At 34.1% G+C, this 19,808-nt stretch overlaps 1 long non-coding RNA gene across 1 annotated transcript in view; it reads right to left on the bottom strand.

Annotated features, from left to right (window-relative positions):
* Positions 1–19,186, bottom strand: part of LOC128559084 (uncharacterized) — a 44,354-nt gene extending 25,168 nt beyond the window's left edge. The window contains exon 1 of the long non-coding RNA XR_008372136.1: positions 17,707–19,186. This is a non-coding gene — a long non-coding RNA (uncharacterized LOC128559084). The remainder of the gene's footprint in view (positions 1–17,706) is intronic.
* Positions 19,187–19,808: the final 622 nt, after the last annotated feature.

The raw sequence follows: 19,808 nt of genomic DNA, 5'->3' as shown, positions 1-19,808 counted from the left end.
TACAAACATTTACATTACAAGTATAAAATTGCTTTTTTTAAATTAAAAAAATGTTTACAGTAAGATAAATTGTTGAGAAGGCATGTCTGAAAACGAGATAAGGTAATTCGCATTACGGACATATCGCTTTTATTGCGCTCCTCATATGATTACATTTTAACTGTTTGCTTGTAATATCAGATAATTAGAATACTGAACGAAGTGTATAAAAGACAGTATAAAATGAACAAGAAGAGCAGTAGAACACATAACAGCTTCTTGATATTTATCCTCAAATGATATAGTATTATACATTAAGGCATTCCCTGTTGATATGTCATCATGATTGTATATATTACCTTTGGTACTTGATAAATTTATGTTTTAATAGCAAACTGGCAACTCCCGAAGTGGAGGAATAAGATTCAGAAACAGAATCAGACAGTAATTGATGCTTTTTCCTGGTTCAAAAAAGTATTCTTTCCCGTTAAATCACGAGTCTGAGAGAATGACGCCACGGTTAACATGCGACTAAAAGAGCACTTACAATCATTTTCTACTGTTTTAGATTAAAGCACAAAATAATCATCACACTATATTTTAACACATTATACAGCAGTAATACGTCTTCAAATAAGTTCCCTATTGAGTGTGGAACCAATGCTTTCGGTATTCCTATGCACGCGGCATCTCGAGAAATACGCTCTCTGCAGAAAGCAGCAGATTCAAATTCGTACCATCAATGTCCATCACCGACCATTGGTGACATGCCTTTACCAACAAAAGTAGTGATAGCCGCGCGTGCGCTCACGTGACATAATACCGCAGCCGATACAATTTTAACGCAATGTATTTTCAGTCGCACTGACAAATTTATAACGCCAAAAATTAACCAGGTTAAAGTCAGTGTGTTTAAATCAGCATTGCATTCAGATATGAAATACATCTATGAGCAAGATTTGATGAATGGTGAGCTTGGCTACACGTACAGTGGCCTGTTTGAAAAGATCGAATGTGGAAATAATTTCCTATACACCAGATTAGCTTGGGAAACAATATGAGTTAATCAATGACGTTTTGTTTTGAATCCATCAATACTTGAACCATTCTGTTTACATATGACATTTATTTACGTTTCTTAAGCTTTGTTCTAATGGTACTCAATTTCCTGAAAGAGAAATATACACATACTAGAGGCACATATTAACGTTTTTATCCGCATTTCTTTTGTTAACACATAATAAATGCTTAAGTTTCATATTATTTTTTTTCCAAATATGCCGGTCGAACTCACAGACGACTACGTCCACGAGAAGCACATCAACAACATGTTGCGAGAATATGCAGGATAACTTTATGTTTTGGCATAGAAAATCGATTAGCAAATTTTTCTGCTTCTTAAATAGATTATGAAAGGGAACAAACCTCTCTAGCTTAGGTTTCACCACCCTAGGGCGAACGTTATAATAACGTCTCCGTAAATCAAAAGTGTAGAAAACATCTCTTTGTTTTAAATTATTTCAGAACGAAAAAGCTCAGAACTTTTCCTTTAATAACCAGTCAAAATGATTTGTGCTCAACTGGTTATTGAGGATACATAATCAGCTATTCTTTCGTTTATGCAATTACTGTTGGAATATACACGTTGAACACTGTCCATTTCTTTGATAACGTCACCTTTTTATTGCGGATGAAACGAAATGATCAATTTCAATAATAGTTGCCCCTCTACATGTGACTATCCTTAGTGAAACACTGGCAAGGGAAAACCTAATAGTGTTATTACGATCAAAGAAGCTTGTCTTTATAACTCACTGATTCATTTCAGGTATTGTTCATTTTCACACAGATTTTGCGCTTCCTCCATTTTTCAATTGTATTCTTAACTGTTCGCTGTTTAACAAGAAAAAATAACAAAAATGTAAAACATGAATATAAGCCAACATTAAACAGTTTAGAAACACAGTTATGATTTAACGGGTAGTTAAAAAACGTAAGACATTATGGGATCTTTGCTTAAGTCTTATAGACCATGATCCCCTGTTTGGCGCCCGACCAGAACAGAAAATTAAACAAACGTGATTGTTTGTGTGGGAGGGGGAGGGGGGAGTTGGTAGTGGTGGTTGGGGAAGTGTGGTGGTGGGGTTGAGTTGGTTCGGGGGGGGAGGGAGTTTTGGGTTTGTACATTTGTTGTTTTTGTGCTGTGTTTGTACACCGAGAAGTCTAAACTCATTGGTCGCAGCAACAAATTTTCCTTTACTAGAAAAGCATTATAGCCCTTCAATGTATTCCTACTTCAGGCGGATATGTTGAAAGTGATGATAATTGCTTTATAGCTCTAAAACGTGTATGCCATTTGTAACACATTTTAAGTTCCCATTTATATGCAGCTATTGTCTGATATTGCAAAATCATACTGTCGAAACACTACATCCCTTCTTAAGACGTCGCATTTGAAAACATTTTGGGGGTATTGACAGACGTTGACTGCTATTCATAGCAAGAGCAATTAATCGAAAAAATGACAAAAAATTTTTTTATTTTTTATTTTTTTATTAAAAACACCCCTGTTTAAAAAATTAAAATGCATGAACTTTGTTTTTATCCATAGTAAGGAGTCGAACCTGAAAATAACTTAAATACCGGTCGGGTAATTGATGACGGGTATAGTAATGTATACCTTAAAAACATAATCTAAAAGTCATTATCCTCCAGCGATTTGATTCTGTAGCAGATTTAAACAGCGCTTTATCAAGCAGACAACCGTTAAAACAATACGTTTAATGATGTGTCCATACATTTAGATCTGATACCTGTGCGTATCCACTTTCAATTTCCCTTGGCTCACATCTTCTTTCACTCCCTAGAATATTTTTTATATATTACGAATTTGCTTTTTACCTTCAATATTAATAATGAAATACGCGTTGAACTTCGTCAAATTCAAGTTTGTTGTTGATTCTATTTGGTAAATATTTATGTAATACAGAATTTAATAAAAAAAACTGACACGTTCTATACGGCAACATTGTGAAAAGAGTAGATATACTAAGAGAAGGTTATCATACAGGGCTGGTGCACTTTAAGGGCCCCCGGAAACCCATTGACAAACTATGATTTTTTAGAGCTATACTCCAGAGGAACTGTATAAAAATGCCTTCCTTACGATAAAATTTCTTTCCCTCTGGGGTACCTGTTCCAGTGGATAGGCGTCTCGCTATCATATACCTTTAAATAAAGTTTTGTAAAAATGGTTATAATAAAACCATTGTACTGTAATACGTTTAAAACTGTTAAAAACATAATGACTAAATTAAAATTAAAGGTGAAAACGAACTGTACCGAGTTACCGCCAAAACAGAACATGCATGTATAATTCAACATGCTTATTCTTTTAGATATTTACAGTGATTAAAAGTCAATATCGCTATCCACGCTAATTCAATACATATTTAAGAAAGGATTTGGTAGCAAAAACGCGTTATAATATAACATTTCACTGATTTGTTTTCATTTTAAATCAGTTTCAATTCGTATTAAAACTGTCTTAACCACAATGTCTTTTGTTCTCCTCGGATGTTTCAGTCCAGGTATCGGCGACTCTCTGTCTATATCTAGGAAGAAAAAAAGTAAAGGTAAATGAGAATTTTTGTTAAAGATACACACTGGCAATGAATGACTGTTACTACTCATTAACATTAGATGTAAACAAGCATAAACGTCTATTATACAAGTCACCTGTAAAAGCATAAACATTAATTTTATGGTAATTTCATTACCAATATCCTTGACGAGAAAAATTGTGGGGGGTAAAAATCAAACTTCTGGTAACAAGCGCGCCGACTTTTTGCCGAGTGCTTGTTCTCCAAATTAGAATCCTGCCCGTAAAGACTTTAAACAAACATTCTAAGTTAGAAAGTGGCATAACTCTGACAAAATTCAAATCAAGTTATGGGAGTTGTTTCTTCCAAGTGGTAGAACTTTGATAGTTAATAACTCTTTTAATAACTTTGATAGTATCAGAAATATTAGACTATTACAAAATATCTTAAGTAAGAAAGGGGGCATCCCTCCATATAAAGTCACATTGAGTTTATGAGGAATGTTTCTTCCTGATGAAGACTGATTATAATAAATAGGCTATTTTAATTCAAAGGGGTTTTTTCCCCCCCCCAACAGCATTGAAAGCAACAGATATATCTGGTTAATTACACAAAAAAAAATTTACCAAAAAAATATAAGCTAAAAAAAGGCATAACTCAATCAAAATAAATAGTCAGAGTTATGGAGATGTTTCTTCTGGTAAAGACTTTGATAGTAGAAAACTATTTACAAAGTTTACAAGGCAATAGCTTTGATAGTAAAAGAGATATATGAATTTAGCTAAAAAACTTTTACCGAAATTCTAAGTTTAAAATTGGGCATAACTCCATGGATTATTCAATCAGAGTTATGGGATTATTTTTTCCTTGTGAAAACTTGGATAGTAGCAACTATTTTCATTTCAAGTCAATAGCTTTGGATAATAACAGAGATATTAACTTAAACAAAATAAACTAAAAGGGGCATAATTCTGTCAAAATTCCAAATCAGATATAGAGATTGTTTCTCACTGGTGCCAGACTTTGATAGTAAGTTTACAACCATTTAAAAGGTTCAAGTTAATCTTTGATAATAAGAGAGATATTTATAAAAAAAAAAACTTTGAGCAAGCGAACGCCGACAACGGGATTGAGTGCAATAGCCCTACTTTTCTTCTTTACTTTTTCTGCTAAATCAAGTTAGGAGAAATGACAGAAACAGGCCGTAATGAGTACAATATTACTTAAAATTGAATAAATGTAACAGCACGGCTAGTTCTTAAGCTATTTTAACCTATGTTTTTATGGATGGTTAAAACAAGGTCCAAACTATAATATGAGATAAAAAAATGTTACTGAAATTTTTGTTTCTTGTATTGTTATCAACATAAAACAATAATTATATATTTTACGCTTACTGTTTTTTTCTGACAATTGCGTTAGTGTGTTAGATGCACAGGTGTTATGCTGGCATTGAAATTGGTGTCCATTGTATATAATACGTCCTGACTTTGAGACTTCCTAAAGAAAAGGATTTCTTTACAATGCATATAACACTCATTAAATCCATAACATGTAAAAAGGTAGCGTCGGAGATAATCAAATATGCTGTTGCTAAAGTTTAAGAATAAAATAATATATAAAATCAGCTTATACACATATATATGATGTAATGTCCTTTTTCGGATCACGAGTTGCAACTAAAGGTGACATAAAAAGCAGGTTTCTGGTTGCAAACTTTGCGTACCATGGTAAAAAATGCTCGAACAGAAAAGTTGTTACTATGTTCAATTTAATGTTTCATCATTGGAGTGAAAACGATTTACGGTTTGGAATGGAAATAATGCCATTGCATCATTTTGGTATTACAGAATTGAATGTATTCTTTAACACAGGTAGTTTTGTTTCTACTTTGACAGTAACAAAGATTTAAATACCAGTTATTTCTGTTCAGTCACCCGGATGCATACTAATTTCGCTCTCGACAAAAACTGTGTCTTGAAAAATTAAGGCAAAAATTACGTTTTAAAGCCAAACTAAAACATTACAGAACTTTGCAATTTAGGTGCGATTTCCTGCATCCTCCGGTCATAATGGAACCTGTCTGATCACTCGATGTCCGGCGTCTGGTCCTGTCGTCTGTCTGTCGTCTGTCCTCAACATTAGGCTGTTATGCGATAGAGGCCCTGTATTTTCAACTGATCTGCATGAAATTTGGTCAGAATGATTACCTAGATAAAATCTAGGCCGAGTTTGAAAATGGTCATCTCGGATCAAAAACTAGGTCACTAGGCAAATCAAAGAAAACCTTGTGTAATGCGATAGAGGCTGTAATTTTTCAATGATCTTCATGAAGAGTGGTCAAAATATTGCTTGATAAAATCTAGTGCCCTTGCGGAAATGGGTCATTTCGGTCAAAAACTAGGTCACTAGTTAAATCAAAGAAAAAACCTGTTATGCATAGAGACTGTATTTTTCAATTGATCTTCATGAATATTGCTCAGAATGATAATCTTGATAAAATCTAGCGACGTTCGAAAATGGTCATCTCGGGTCAAAAACTAGGTCACTAGGTCCAAATCAAAGAAAACCCTTGTGTATGCGATAGAGGCGGGAGTTTTTTCATTGATCTCATTGAATTTTAATCAGAATGATTACCTCGATGAAATTTAGACCAAAGTTCGAAAATGGGTTATCTGGGGTCCAAAACTAGGTCACTAGTCAAATCAAAGAAAAAAACCTGTGTATGCAATAGAGCTGTATTTTCAACTGATCTCTTCATGAAATTAGCCAGAATGAATTACCTTGAGAAATTCTAGGCTAGTTCGAAAATGTCTCTGGGGTCAAAAACTAGTCACTAGTCAAATCGCAGAAAAACATTGTGTATACCTAGCAACAGAGATGTATTTTTCAATTGATCTTCATGAAATTTTGGTCAGAGTGATTTGCCTTGATGAAATCTAGGTTGAGTTTGAAAGATGGTATCTGAGATCAAAAACTAGGTCACAGTTCAAATTCAAGAAAAATCTTGTGGTATGCGATTAGAAACTGATTTTTATCAATTGATTTTTCATGAAATTTGTCAGGATGATTGGCCTTCAAGAAAACTAGGTCGAATTTGAATAGGCCATCTGAGGTCCAAAAACTAGGTCCACTTGCAAATCAAAGAAAAACTTGTGTATGTGATAGAGCCATTAATTTTTCAATTTGATCTTCATGACTTTTTGTCAGAATGATTGCCTTGATAAAATCTAGGTCGATTTGAACATGGGTCAGCTAGGGTCCAAAACTAGGTCATATCTAAAGAAAATGCTTGTTATTTATCGCAAGATACCAACCTGTTGGTCCAATCTTAATGAAAAATGGTCAGAATCTTTTGTTTTCCAAAAAATCACTAGGTCAAACATGTTTTTACACACTGTTATGGTGTGTTTCTTAGGTGAGGCGACCTAGGCCATCCTTGGCCTCTTGTTTAAATTTTTTGTTAATCGTGATTTATTACGTTCAGTTGACAATTCTTTATGTCAGACATTTTTCATTAAAACATTACGCTTCATTAGGGTTTGAAGATAAAACGTTTAAGTAAATCGTACTTACAACTAATTTCTTCTTCCTGTAAGTACCGGCCTCCCGCCACCTCTCCGTAATGCTTCGTCCAGACGCAATGAGAGTAGCTTGGTAACATTTAGAAACAAATCACCTCGGTAGACATTATTAATGGGGGGGCAGAAGTGATGATAATAAATTTTAATTTTATACACATCTCAGCGGGCATTGAAATTGTAAATATTTTTTGCCCAGTAATTCAAAAACTTTACAGTTCGATGTATTGCTTTAAATAACAACCATAATAAAAGAAAAAATCTAAGTTGTGTACAAATTTGTACATTATCTCGAATCTTGCGAGTACATAGCGGATATTACATGTGTGTCTTCTTCATATCGAATATAAATTAAACTAGTTAGATAAAATGATAAAAGCAGGGGCCTCTGCCGAGTATTTTATTAATTATAATTTACAGTGTATTCATGTGGAAAGTCACAAAATACAATATTCTTTTTATCTCATGTTAGCTTTTCTGCTGAAACATAAAGAAAGGGGGGGGGGGGCAAAATCTGCCTTCCCTTGTCACTGATAAATAAGTCAAATTGACCAACGTGCCCGATAACTGTAAATAACGTCGACGTCAACGCTTTATTACACTAGCGTATTGTTGTTATTAAGGCTTTAATACAATGGCCGTGACGTCAAGCATGTGAAAAAACTAAATACAACACACATTTCTTTATGAAACATTTTCTAAGCATAAAACTGCTGAATTAACAGGAGTAAAATGTGTGGTTAAAAGAGGGGTTCTCGCGCCTCACGTGGGCTGTTAACCCTATAGCACAGCGTAAACTTATACGGATAATTCAATTAAAAATGACGTCAACGTGAAAGAACAACTCGGATACTAGCAGGCGCATTTAAAACGGAAATTTTATGCGTTGAAAATAATTTATTTCATTCATCCGATTATTTTTTTTTTTCGGGGCGTGTGTAGCAAGAAAAGCGTTAGCGCATGTTATTTTCCTCGGATCCGTTGTACCCTTCTGCAGGTGTAACATCAGAAAACACATGCGTTATCCCTACATTCTTTTGTGGTTTTTTAAACATATTTCATAAATGGGTAGCTCATAAATTTATTTAAAAAGAATATCAATCTTTTGCTTTTTTCTAGTTTTGTTTTTATACATAAAAAGATAATAATGGACTTTAAGAGCAATGAAATATTGAAATTTTGAAGTTACCAGATAAAACCGTTGTGCAAACAACACATAATCGACCACGTCGTCATATGATATCCTCTGTATCGCCTTCTACGACTATATGCGCCGTTTTACGAATTCCTTCTCTCTGCTGTGAGAGAAGCATAGGGAACCTTGATGAAGGAAATAAAAAAGAACGAGTACTGTTATGAATTTCAACATCTGGTTAAACCATGTAATATAAACCAATCTGCAAAAGCATGTACAAAATAGTCTAGTTTTCAATTTGTCATTCAATGATGTTTCTTAAATGTCAGTTATTCCACATGATGTTTTCATCACTGTTGAGAACATTCGATAACCTAAACCTAAATACATCACCTATCATTCTTCGGGTGCAGCAAAATTTGGCCTTTAAAAAACTTTTTGGTATCGGTGTTTGAAGCCTAGTAGATCAGTGATTCTGTGATGTTGTAACTGTAGTAATATTCGGGTACTGTAAACCCATTTTCCTCTCATCGAACATCTTATCCTGAAGTAATCATCATTGTTTCGAGTGATCCGTTTCTACTCTTCTTCCCTTGAGAACTGTTGATGGGAGGGGTCTTCATGCATCTGTATTGCTTCAAACTCCATCACAACATCAGCAGATCAGAGTTTTTAAACTCTCTACCATTATCTAAACTAATTGCTAGTATGAGGCATTGATTTTATACATTGCGAAACTAGTTGTGTCCAGACAGGCCGATTAAATGAACAATGTTTGAGATGATAACTGCTTTTTATATAAAGGAAAATTTATGTTACGTTACCACAGTACATTTTCATTGCAAAGAGCTGTAGAGTTTGTACGGACACAAATAGTTTATGTTTGCCATAAAGCATCCTAAACAGATGCATAGCTTGAAATATTTAAGAAAAAAATATTTAATTAATAAGATATCAAAGACTAGAGTGTTCCTTATATGACACAGGCGCTCCCCACCCCCCGTCCCCACACACACGCAACAGGTTTTATGACTCATTTTAAATATTTTTTTAAGATTTTGCAAAACCAAACGTAAGAACCGTATGTGTATCTTTCACTTAGTTAGCCATAACTCAAGCCTTGCTGAGTAAAATCCTTAAAAGAACATTCAAGGCAGAAAACAGTCCTCTAATGTTTTATGAGTAAGTCTGGACAAGAAGTCTGGTCTTATTTAATGAAAAAAATAAGAAACAAAATAATCAGGGTCATTACTCCTACATGACTTAATGAATCCGGACGCGAAACCCCATTTGCACACTAGCCAGCTGACCAAACATTCCTGTGACCTTTGTGACTCTAGATCAAATACTTTACATTCCCGTAAAGTTTTGTGGACTACGTCCAAATAACGTTTTGGAGCCTAAACGTGACCACAACACTAAATTGGACAATTTTACAAAGTTAGGGGCCATAACTCTAAATAAGTTGGAAGACGGACGGACGCACGGTCCGACGGGGCAAGATCTATATGCCCCCACCAATCATGGAGGTGGGGGGGGGGTGGGGGGGATGGCATCAAAAAGTCTTTCATTTAGAAGCTCTCTATATAAATATGTTAATGCATGTTTACCTGACTGAACTATTTCGAGGAGCTCCGGACTGTATATTAACGCGATTACGGCCTCGCAACTTCTTTTGATTCTTGCTCTTCAAAGCTTTGCCAAATCACAAATCTCGAGTAGCAGTCCACAGTTTAAAACATAGTTTGTAACCTCTACCAGGCAGGCATCCTTCTTACAAGTCCAATTTGCCAACTGCTGTTTGGGTATGTCGCTGTATAGGGTCTTCTGATCTTTTTGTCTTCGGTAAATCTGCAGCACATTACACTGGTGGCATTTAAATCGCAAAGCATATTTTATTTAGATGCATGAAACAGAAGAAAAAGGGCCTTTATTCTTCAATGTACCCTTTACATTTTTGTATTGAATTATTAAAGACGTAAACGACTGGCATTCTGTTCTTATATTGTTTTACGCCTTTCTCTTCCGTATTATTGGCTAAAGAGGGAGGGTTTTGAATATTAAAGTAAAAGAAACATGCGACATATAGAAATTACGTGTTATTAGAAATGCGAGTTATCAAAAAAAGTAACAGTTTATGATAATTCAGAAGACATTACACCATAAAATAATTATAAGTATTATCAAATTTCATAGTATTGTAACTTTAGTAACATAACTCCCAAGCGCCCAGTATTTAATGCCATATACATTCGACAAGGTTGTTGAACATTGCATATAAATACTCAAGTTAGGTAGTTACTGCACATTTGATCCGAAAGAATTTCTACAATGTAGAATTTTGACAAAACTGTGATTTTTCAAACTTCGATATAATTAGAAAATTCAGCAATAAAAAGACAGGGTCTGTTCGTGATTTTGGCCAGACGAATATGAAAATATAGGATCTCGCGCAATGTCTCATAAAGGAAGTCTATGGAAAAATCACAGCTTTCGTAACTTTTCATGAAGATATGTTTTTTTTTTTGCACTGTAGATTTTAATAATGAATCTTCGCAAAGTTATAATAACCTTTTTAGCCTATATTTCAAATTGGTGAAAATAAAATCGTATAGGTTTCGTGCGCTATTTTTTTTAGATATCTGACCATATTCATGTGAACCCTCCACATTTCAAGCTTATTTTAAGACATTATTTTGAATAATCTCACATGCTAGTGTTGTAGTATCATATTTTTTAACTTTAGAAAGTTATAACAGTGCCATGCAATAGATTAAACTCACAGGTGCCTTTAATTCATTAACTGATTTTCATTTCGTACCCGAATCTAGACTTTTTGTACATTTTTCCCGATAAATGACGTTAAGCTATCACTTCCGGATTATTAAACGTACAGAACTACCACCTTAACTGCTCATCTTTTGTATGTTATCAATAATTTGCCCTTGTCTGTTTGGCTGTTTACAAACCTGGCCGACATTACTGTGCCAAAAACCTTGACAATCGAGTGTTGTGATGATGGAATGGATAAAAGGTTGAATTTAGAGAGCGGACAAGCGAAGCTTGTTGGTTTTTAGTAATTGAAGGATCCCATAATCCAGGGTGAGCGGGGTGGGGTGAAGCGGTGATAGAGATAAGAAGGAACGTGTTAGACAAAAAAAAAAGCTTAAAACGGCGAATGCACGTTATTGTAAGGTTTTATAGTGTACCATAATATATTTCCCTTAGGGTTTTTAGGTGTCAGTTATTTATAGTTTAGATCCACTTTTCTTGCATACCAGACGGGATTTTCTGGTATTTTTACCGTCGTGTCTGAAAACTCCAGCTTACACCCCGGGGTGTAAGAGTACTCTCCAGCTGTAAAATGACGTATTACGAACTACATATATGTAGAAGATTTAGTAGTAATTTATCAATCTTATTTACAAACGGAATACAAATTCAATACTGAGATTCCTATTAGTTCCTGATAGTATATATCTCGATTCAAAACACGTTTATTTTTATCAAAATTCATAACGGTTACGCGTGCAACTGATAAACACAAAAACCGACCTAAGCATTATTGTTTTGCTTTGAAACGTCATGACGTCTTCTGTTTAACGGAACGTTGGTTTCCCGCCTTTGTTTAAATACACTGCTATAACTTGGAAATATTCTATAAGAACGCCGTTCGGTTTGAGTTTAAATTTTTATTATTATTCTTGAAATCGGTATGCAGAAAATGATTCTGTCACTGGGTATAGGGTGCAGCTGAAATAGCCGCTCTCGGGTAACTGTTTAGGCGGTAACTCGCAGGGAGCCTCGTTCCCGCCTAAACAGTTTACCTCGAGGGCCGGATATTCCAATCTGCACCTAACAACCCAGTGAAAGAACTTAGAATACACAACACCACCGCAACCAGATGTGCATGCAAATAATTTCAGATGCGATGCGTATGTTCACTTGTCCGTAAAATAAAATACACACATCCCTTTCTTGAAGTAAATAATTTCTATTTTGATTTCGACTGACTGGTCGCAACAGAGAGGCTCTGTGCGGGTCGTTATAGGGGGGTGATCGATGCAAAAATAGTGACAACTGGTGGAAGTTACAAAATTTTTAACAATTCGGAAAAAAAAAAAAGTCTACAAATATCAAGCATACAACCCTCTCGTTCTCGGTTTCCGAAGCAGCTAAAGTAGATGCCGAAGTTTTCGAGACCATGGTTTAATGACACATTGTAAGATAATTTTAATTCGACCGTACAGAACCAGCTTAAAAACTGTTTATTTTACCGCAATTATGTTTTTTTTTTCAGTATGGAAATCAATACAAAACAGATTGCAGCAAATAATCAAAACACTGAAATAACAAAGCAGTTTTCTCTAAATTCAAAATTGTGAAAAAAAGATGATACTTCTTGTGAAAAAATATAAAACAATTTGCTGATAAAATTGCGGAGAAATTCTAGAGTGCTCCTGACCACCCAAACATTCACATAAAGGGGAGTCTTTCAGAAGCATACAAAATTACATTATTTTCTTCGAAACTTGCATGGTTTGATTATAGTCTAAACAATAAAAAGCAATGAAATTTTGAAACAACAGAACCACGTGAGATGAAAAACCGTAGGTGGACAGACTAATTTCAGTTTGACTCATACTTTTTGTCATTATTTATTTTCACAAACCAACTGTTTTTATTCATAATGAAAATAGGAAAAAACATTTCTAGAAATAGTTTTTTTTTTCAAAATTCAACAATAGTTTCTTTAAGTTATGAGTTTTTTCCTTTGAATAAAAGGTTACAAAAGTGAATGTGAAACCAGATTAATTGGTAATAATATTTTATTAAAATATGACTATGAATGAAATAAGTTCTGATAAATCAGTAAAAAGAATAAACCCTTATTCGGTGTCTTTAGCATAATTCTACTTTTGGTTGGAGTTAAAAAAGAAAAAAAAAAAACAACGAAAAAATTATGAAAATGTTGAAAAATCAGTTTAAGCAATAGTGGGTGGTTTTCAAACAAACCTTTCACAAATACAAGCCTATGTGACCTGGTTGTTTTTATTGTTCATTGTTTTCACACGAATTTGCCTGACATTTTACTGGATATTAAGGAAGAATTTGTATACTTCAATATACATACCTCCGTCTTGAAAAATTGTCTTATAACTGTTCCCTCGGTACCGGAAATATGTGCCTCCGCAAGCATTGCATATACGGCGTCAGGTTTCCTGTGGTCTATGTCGTGCGATTCTACTGCAGCAAACACTTATCCACTGCGTTATCTAACACATTTGCCTATGCTTTCAGGTGGTGTCTTCGGGTGCGGGGGGATAAAGTTTATTTTTTTTGTATGTTTTATTTTTTTTTGTTTTCCCCATCGTTATCATAAAATACTTCTCTAGGATTTGTTTATTTCCTTTCTTAACATCTGTTAACTCTGACAGTTTCTTTGGCCCCATTTGGGATTGCTGGATTTCTTTTTTCGGCGACAGTAGTAATAGATCAAATTCAGAGCCCAAACCATTCAGTTTGGCTTTGTCACTGGTTGTCTTTTTTTACTGTTAGCCGAAAGGTGTGGGAGATGATCCTCCCATCTTTGATCATAACAGCAAAGCGTGCGGCTAATTATGACGTCCCAAATATCATGACGTCAGTGTGTTTGCTTACGAATGACGTCAATTTCGCAAACTTTGGACGTTGCGTACCGTTGTTGGCGACCATCGGGAATTTTTGTAAATTTTCTTACAATTGACTGTTTCATGAAATTCTTTTTAAGAATATGGGTTTTTAAAAATTGAAGTTGTTTATATCCTTATATCAACAGAAAAGGCAAACAATCGCCCTGCTAGTAAATGTGATCACAATTACGTTAAATAATTAGTATAAATTTAATTCGACAAAGAGAATAATAGAAACATCAGAAAAACGTCATGTAAATGTAACAGAATTTACCAGTGCGCATTATTTAACGTCTCGGTAACTTTCATCAAATATTTTTTTTCTGCCAAATAAAAGACTCGGTTACGTGACGTCCAATACATATTTACGTACTCATGTCAGTCATTGGCTGTTCAAGGCTTTCCTGTAACAAACCGAAGCAAAAATACCTACTACCAAACTAACCAAACGTAAGATTTTATTTCTTTCCGCGACCGGATTTTGTTAAAAGTTTCGTATTTTCTTAACTATTGTAGACTTTCTATAATGCTTTTTTTTTCTACAAAAACTACATATATTCAACTTTGGAATAGTACGTTTTTGTCCCATTTTGACTTGATTTTGGCGGTTTAATATAATATTATGTGTATACTTTAATATACTTTAATCTAGTTCGCAATGACAAACGTGTCAAAAATGCAAAAAAAAAAAAAAAAAAAAAAAAAAGGAAATTACCGTTACTTTGAAAAACTAAATAATGGTATAAACGTGTTACAATTGTAATCCGGCCATTGCAATATATTTCACTGTCTGATAACTAATTTGAATTTCAATTAAATTAATTTAATTAAAATGAATGATTCACCGATAACGTTTCTTTCTCCACTATCGGAACACATGATGTATAAAACTGTAACCCAAAACACCCCAATAATCCTTGTATACGCCAAAAGTTAAATAGGTTACGCAAATGTACGCTAACAATGAGGGTACGTCTTTAAACGATTATAGACTGCCACCGTTGTGACTAACAATCTAAATCGGCCCGTCGTTGTGGGAATCAGAGCCCACCGTTGTGGAATTTAAAAATACGCCTTCGTTATGTTTTCAATCGTCGGCCATCGTTGGGGAAATCGCCACCGTTTGTGAATTTAAAAATCGCCTTCGTATTTTTTCAATTCGGCCATCGTGGGAAATCGGCCACCTTGTTGACTAGCCACCGATATGGACCTTACATATATAGTTTCAGCCTTTATTTTTCTGTGTAAACAAAATATTGTGTGAAATTCGAGCACGATCCGATTTATTTTCCTATTAAACACAGAAGGCAGAAAACAGAAAACAGTGAATTATTATACAACAAATCACTGTTCTGACGTCCCAATTATTGAGTCATGGCATCAAACGGCTAGCAGCGCGCTGGAAAAGAAACCGATTGAAAATGGGCAAATACTTAATGAATGTCATCAAGGATGTACGTAAAAATCCTTGGTAACGTGTTAGAATCGAAATAATATATATCTCATTTAGTGATTTGCTCTTGAATAAATCATTGTTTGTCGTTAAGACGCGTATTATTATATCACTCGGGCTGTACCCTCGTGATATAATTCCTTCACAACTTTACTCCAAACAATGATTTATTCAACAACAAATCACTGGATGAGATATATTATTTCTTAAACAAACCAAAGTATTTTCATCGACTAGAAGTCGATATTAACGAATGAGAGCGTGTTTGTATACAAATCCGTTGATATTCTAATTTTGTAAATGATAAATCAGCCAAATCCTTTCATAAAATTTTATGAAAGAATTTGGCTGATCTAATAGCCTGGTTACACATCATTGATTGCCAAACGTCCATGTTATTTTGTAAAAAGTGATGTTATTCTAACGGCCTAAACTTTAATTCTTAAAACACAAATTTATAAAATAAATTGATGAATGGAAAGCAGTTCATTAATATTGACTTTTATTTCGAAATAAAATGGGTTAATTATGAATGCTTAACTGCTGTTTTTCTAAAAGTTTTGATATACTAAAATATGAAACCTGTAAGTATTTTAAAACTGTTCTATTTTTGAAAATCCAGTGAAAAAGTTGTTAAAATTAAAAAATTCCGATCCCACAAAGCATTATTTTTCCCGCCACCAGATGAACAGATTTTAATAATGAGTGACGACACTGCCATCATTGATTTCGGCATTACATGAATAATGCATTGATTTATTCGAGACAATTAAAACTAAATCTTTAGTATGTATGCACACATTATTTTTTTTGAAGATTAGTATTGATATCTTTAGTAAATGACAGGTATTATTACTTATTCATTAGGAAATCTATTACCGGACGACTAGAAAATCCCCCGAGTATTTTATAGCTGACCAGACAACTAGAATGCAGGCTAGGTATCCAGTTACTGGACGGATAGACACTTCCAACATTAAAACAAGGTCTGAGAAGAATGTGCAAAACCAATCTTGGCTGGGACTCGAAGATAAACCTTGAATAAACGGACCATTTCAGAAATTCAAATACCCCCACCCCACCCCCGGAAGTAGTTCTTTAGAAAAAAGAACCCGTCCTCTTGAAAACATATTTTCCTACCCTTCTACAACCCGGTTAACTCAAAATACCCCCCATCCACTTCCCCGACAATACCCCTACTGGTACTGATGATAAACCCGAACAAAAAATGAAGTTTTTTACCTGTACCTTTTTTATTTCTGCAAATTGTAATCAACGGTCGGTATCAAAATAAAGCTTAACCTTTGCTTAAAACTTTACATAATTCAAATTTATATTTAGTAAACAAACTCACAAAAAAGTGAGGCCCGGAAAGGGGTATGTAAAAAGGGGATTGTATGAATGTTGACTGATGATAAATTCGAACACTTTGTCATTTACAAAATTTTCTTGGTATTATTATATTGAAACTTTCCCCAAAAAGCTGCAACAGTCATTCCTGATCAAGTAATGAAAAGTTACCAAATGTCAGGCCTTCATGTTTCGACAGTGAGCATGCGCAAAAAACACCCTCTTCCCCAGTAATTTTGGATAAATATTTTTTATACAAATTTATGTAAGTCATTTATTGATACAGAATATTTACTAATTTTGTTTTTGTTTGCACCAGTTGGTGTTGTAAGTGGAAACTATTAGATGGTGTGTTCAATTTTATAAATAACCGATTGCAATCGAATATTTCCAAGGTGGTCGACTTTATCATCTGTCCTGGTTTATAATCAGTACCAGTACTGGGTAATTCCAATTTCCAAAGACCCCCAATTCTAATTTATTTGTAAAATGCTCCCTCCCTCTTCTTTAGAACTGCTTCCACATTACAGAAACAAAATGCACCTTCTCTTTCCCTCTAGAAACCTCCCTGTAAATTACACCCCCCCCAACCCCCACACACACACCCTCTTCCACAACACAATGGGGAATGTTCTGGAATAGCCAATTCCGATTAAATAGCTGCCTTACACAAGTTCCTTTATTGTGTAACCAAGTTAGTACCGTGATATTTAGATCTGGTTCATATAACGCGTATTTAGTATAATATTTTACAGAATCTAAAAATCTTTGACGAGTTTGACCAAAGTCAAGATTTTCGCCGACTGATCAAGTAATAATAACGTAATTTTTGTATGACACGCTAACAGCATTGAAATAAATCGATGGTTATATGTTAATGATAATGACAACTTCTTAAAATGCTATGCAAATACTATCAAAAGGTCTAATTTACCTGTAATTTGACAAAAATCCATTTTTCAACCGATATCACTTCAGCATTACGTCACAACATGTTTTTATTTACCTTTACGCCAAGCTCTTCAAGGAGATCAAGAGTTTCGTCCCTTTACATGGCTATTTTTAGAGTAGAATTTTCCGACGAAAATACCGTATTTGTTCAAAATTTACTACGAGCGCACTTTAGAACAATTTTCTCTCATGTATCATTCTTCGTGTTTTTGCAATCCTCAAAACATATCCAAAAAATAAAATTGTTCTCCCCTGCGCTCGTATCGTATTTTGGTGATAAAGTGCACGAAAATGTCTAAAAATGTACAAAATCTCTGTTGATGGCATGAAACTAGACCATGTATCATGACTTTTTAGGCAAAACTGTTGCATTTTTTCTTTATAAAATGCAAGATTAATCCTTTATCTTTCAAATAATTCATATCGTTGAGATGTAGTTTTAATTTCATTTTCTTCAAAATTTGGGGGCTAAAACTGTGCCTTATCATACATGGTCCTTTAGCGCGTGTTAGTATTTTCTTAAGATTAGCTGGTTGTCTTTTACACTTAATTAAATTGTATTTGTCCATAATTTCTCTTATTTTCCCATCAGCTTTTAAAATCGCTATATTATTTTTGATGGTGCTAAAAAGTCCTGCTTTTCTCGGATTGTTTGTCAATACGAATGAAATTGCTGGAGAATAATGTCTTTCTTTTACTTGTCTTAATTCATTTTTTTCTGATTCTCAGCGCCATTCTAATGCCATTTTCAACAAGAGTCAAAGGGTAACTGCGAAGTAAAATATATCTTCTAAGTTCTGAAAGTCGATAATCACGTTGTTATGTATTTGAAACTATAGCACACATCCTTCTTGCAAGACAAAACGGAATATACCCTTTTGTGCGATTCGGGAGATTTAAATAAGATATATTGTTTTTTCCTGTTGGTTTATAGTAAACATCTGTTTGTTAGTAAGTGCCTGATTTTATCACAAGAACATCCGAGAAAAGTAATTCAGTGCTGCTTTTCTCCATCGTAAATTTTAGATTTTCATTGAGACTGTTCAACAGTCTTTCTAGAATTTCTAGGTCTTAAGTAGAACGTGTTCATAAAATGAAGATGTCATCCAAAAATCGTTTCCAGTGATTTTTGAGATAGATTTTTAATTCTTCACCAAATTTAGAAGAAACGTCCTTATATAATTTGTTTTTAAGATAGCCAATAATTAGTGTAGCATAGACTGGTGCAAATTTTGTCCCCATGGCCGTACCTTCTATGTGCCTTTAGTATTTTCCGCTAAAGTAAAATGTTTTATTCATATGTATTAATTTTGCTGCTTCCGTGATGAATTCCTTATCAAAACGTTTAGGTATTTCTTCTGGATATAGATCTAACCAGTAGTGTAATGCCTCCAGTCCCAACACATGCGGTATATTAGAATACAGAGATTCAACATCAAAAGACCCTAGAACTGTTCTTGCAGTAATCCTTTCAGGAAGAGAGTTAAGAAAGTCTGTACTATTGCGTAAATAGCTAGGAACATATTTTGTAAGCGGTCTTAGCTAAATTAAGTATGCAAAAATCCTTAAGCCTGTATGTATAAATTACAAGACAAAATGTACCTCAAAATTGTACTAACAACAAAGGGAGAACTATTTTAAAGAATTCTGGATTCACACTTCATATAATAAACAAAAACATTACATTTCTTCAACTGTAAATCAGATTCAAGTTAAAGGATACTACTTTCCAGTCAAAGAGCCAAGCATAGGAAATGCTCTCGGCAGTTTTCATTTACTTTTAACAATATGAAAATATATGTGTGTTAAACTTCTTATTTAGCTACCTTTCGTGATGTGCATTTCGCATTTCGTGATGTGCATTTACTATTGTCATGTAGTAGAAGATTCATTTTCACATGCAAATGTTGATTCAGAATCTACTCTTAATCAACCTAATAAGTTAACAGGTTTTCCAACTGATGACAAACAAGAAAAGCATAATGTGCGTCCTAACAAAATTCATTCTACGATCATTGATGAGAATGTAAAGACCACATAAAAGGTTTCTCTTGTGTAGATAAAAAAAATAAAATCTGAAAAGTA

The sequence above is a fragment of the Mercenaria mercenaria genome, chromosome 8 (assembly GCF_021730395.1).
Source record: "Mercenaria mercenaria strain notata chromosome 8, MADL_Memer_1, whole genome shotgun sequence".
NCBI classification, from domain to species: domain Eukaryota; kingdom Metazoa; phylum Mollusca; class Bivalvia; order Venerida; family Veneridae; genus Mercenaria; species Mercenaria mercenaria.
Note: the sequence above shows the minus strand (reverse complement) of the source record. Positions and strands in the feature narration are given on the sequence as shown.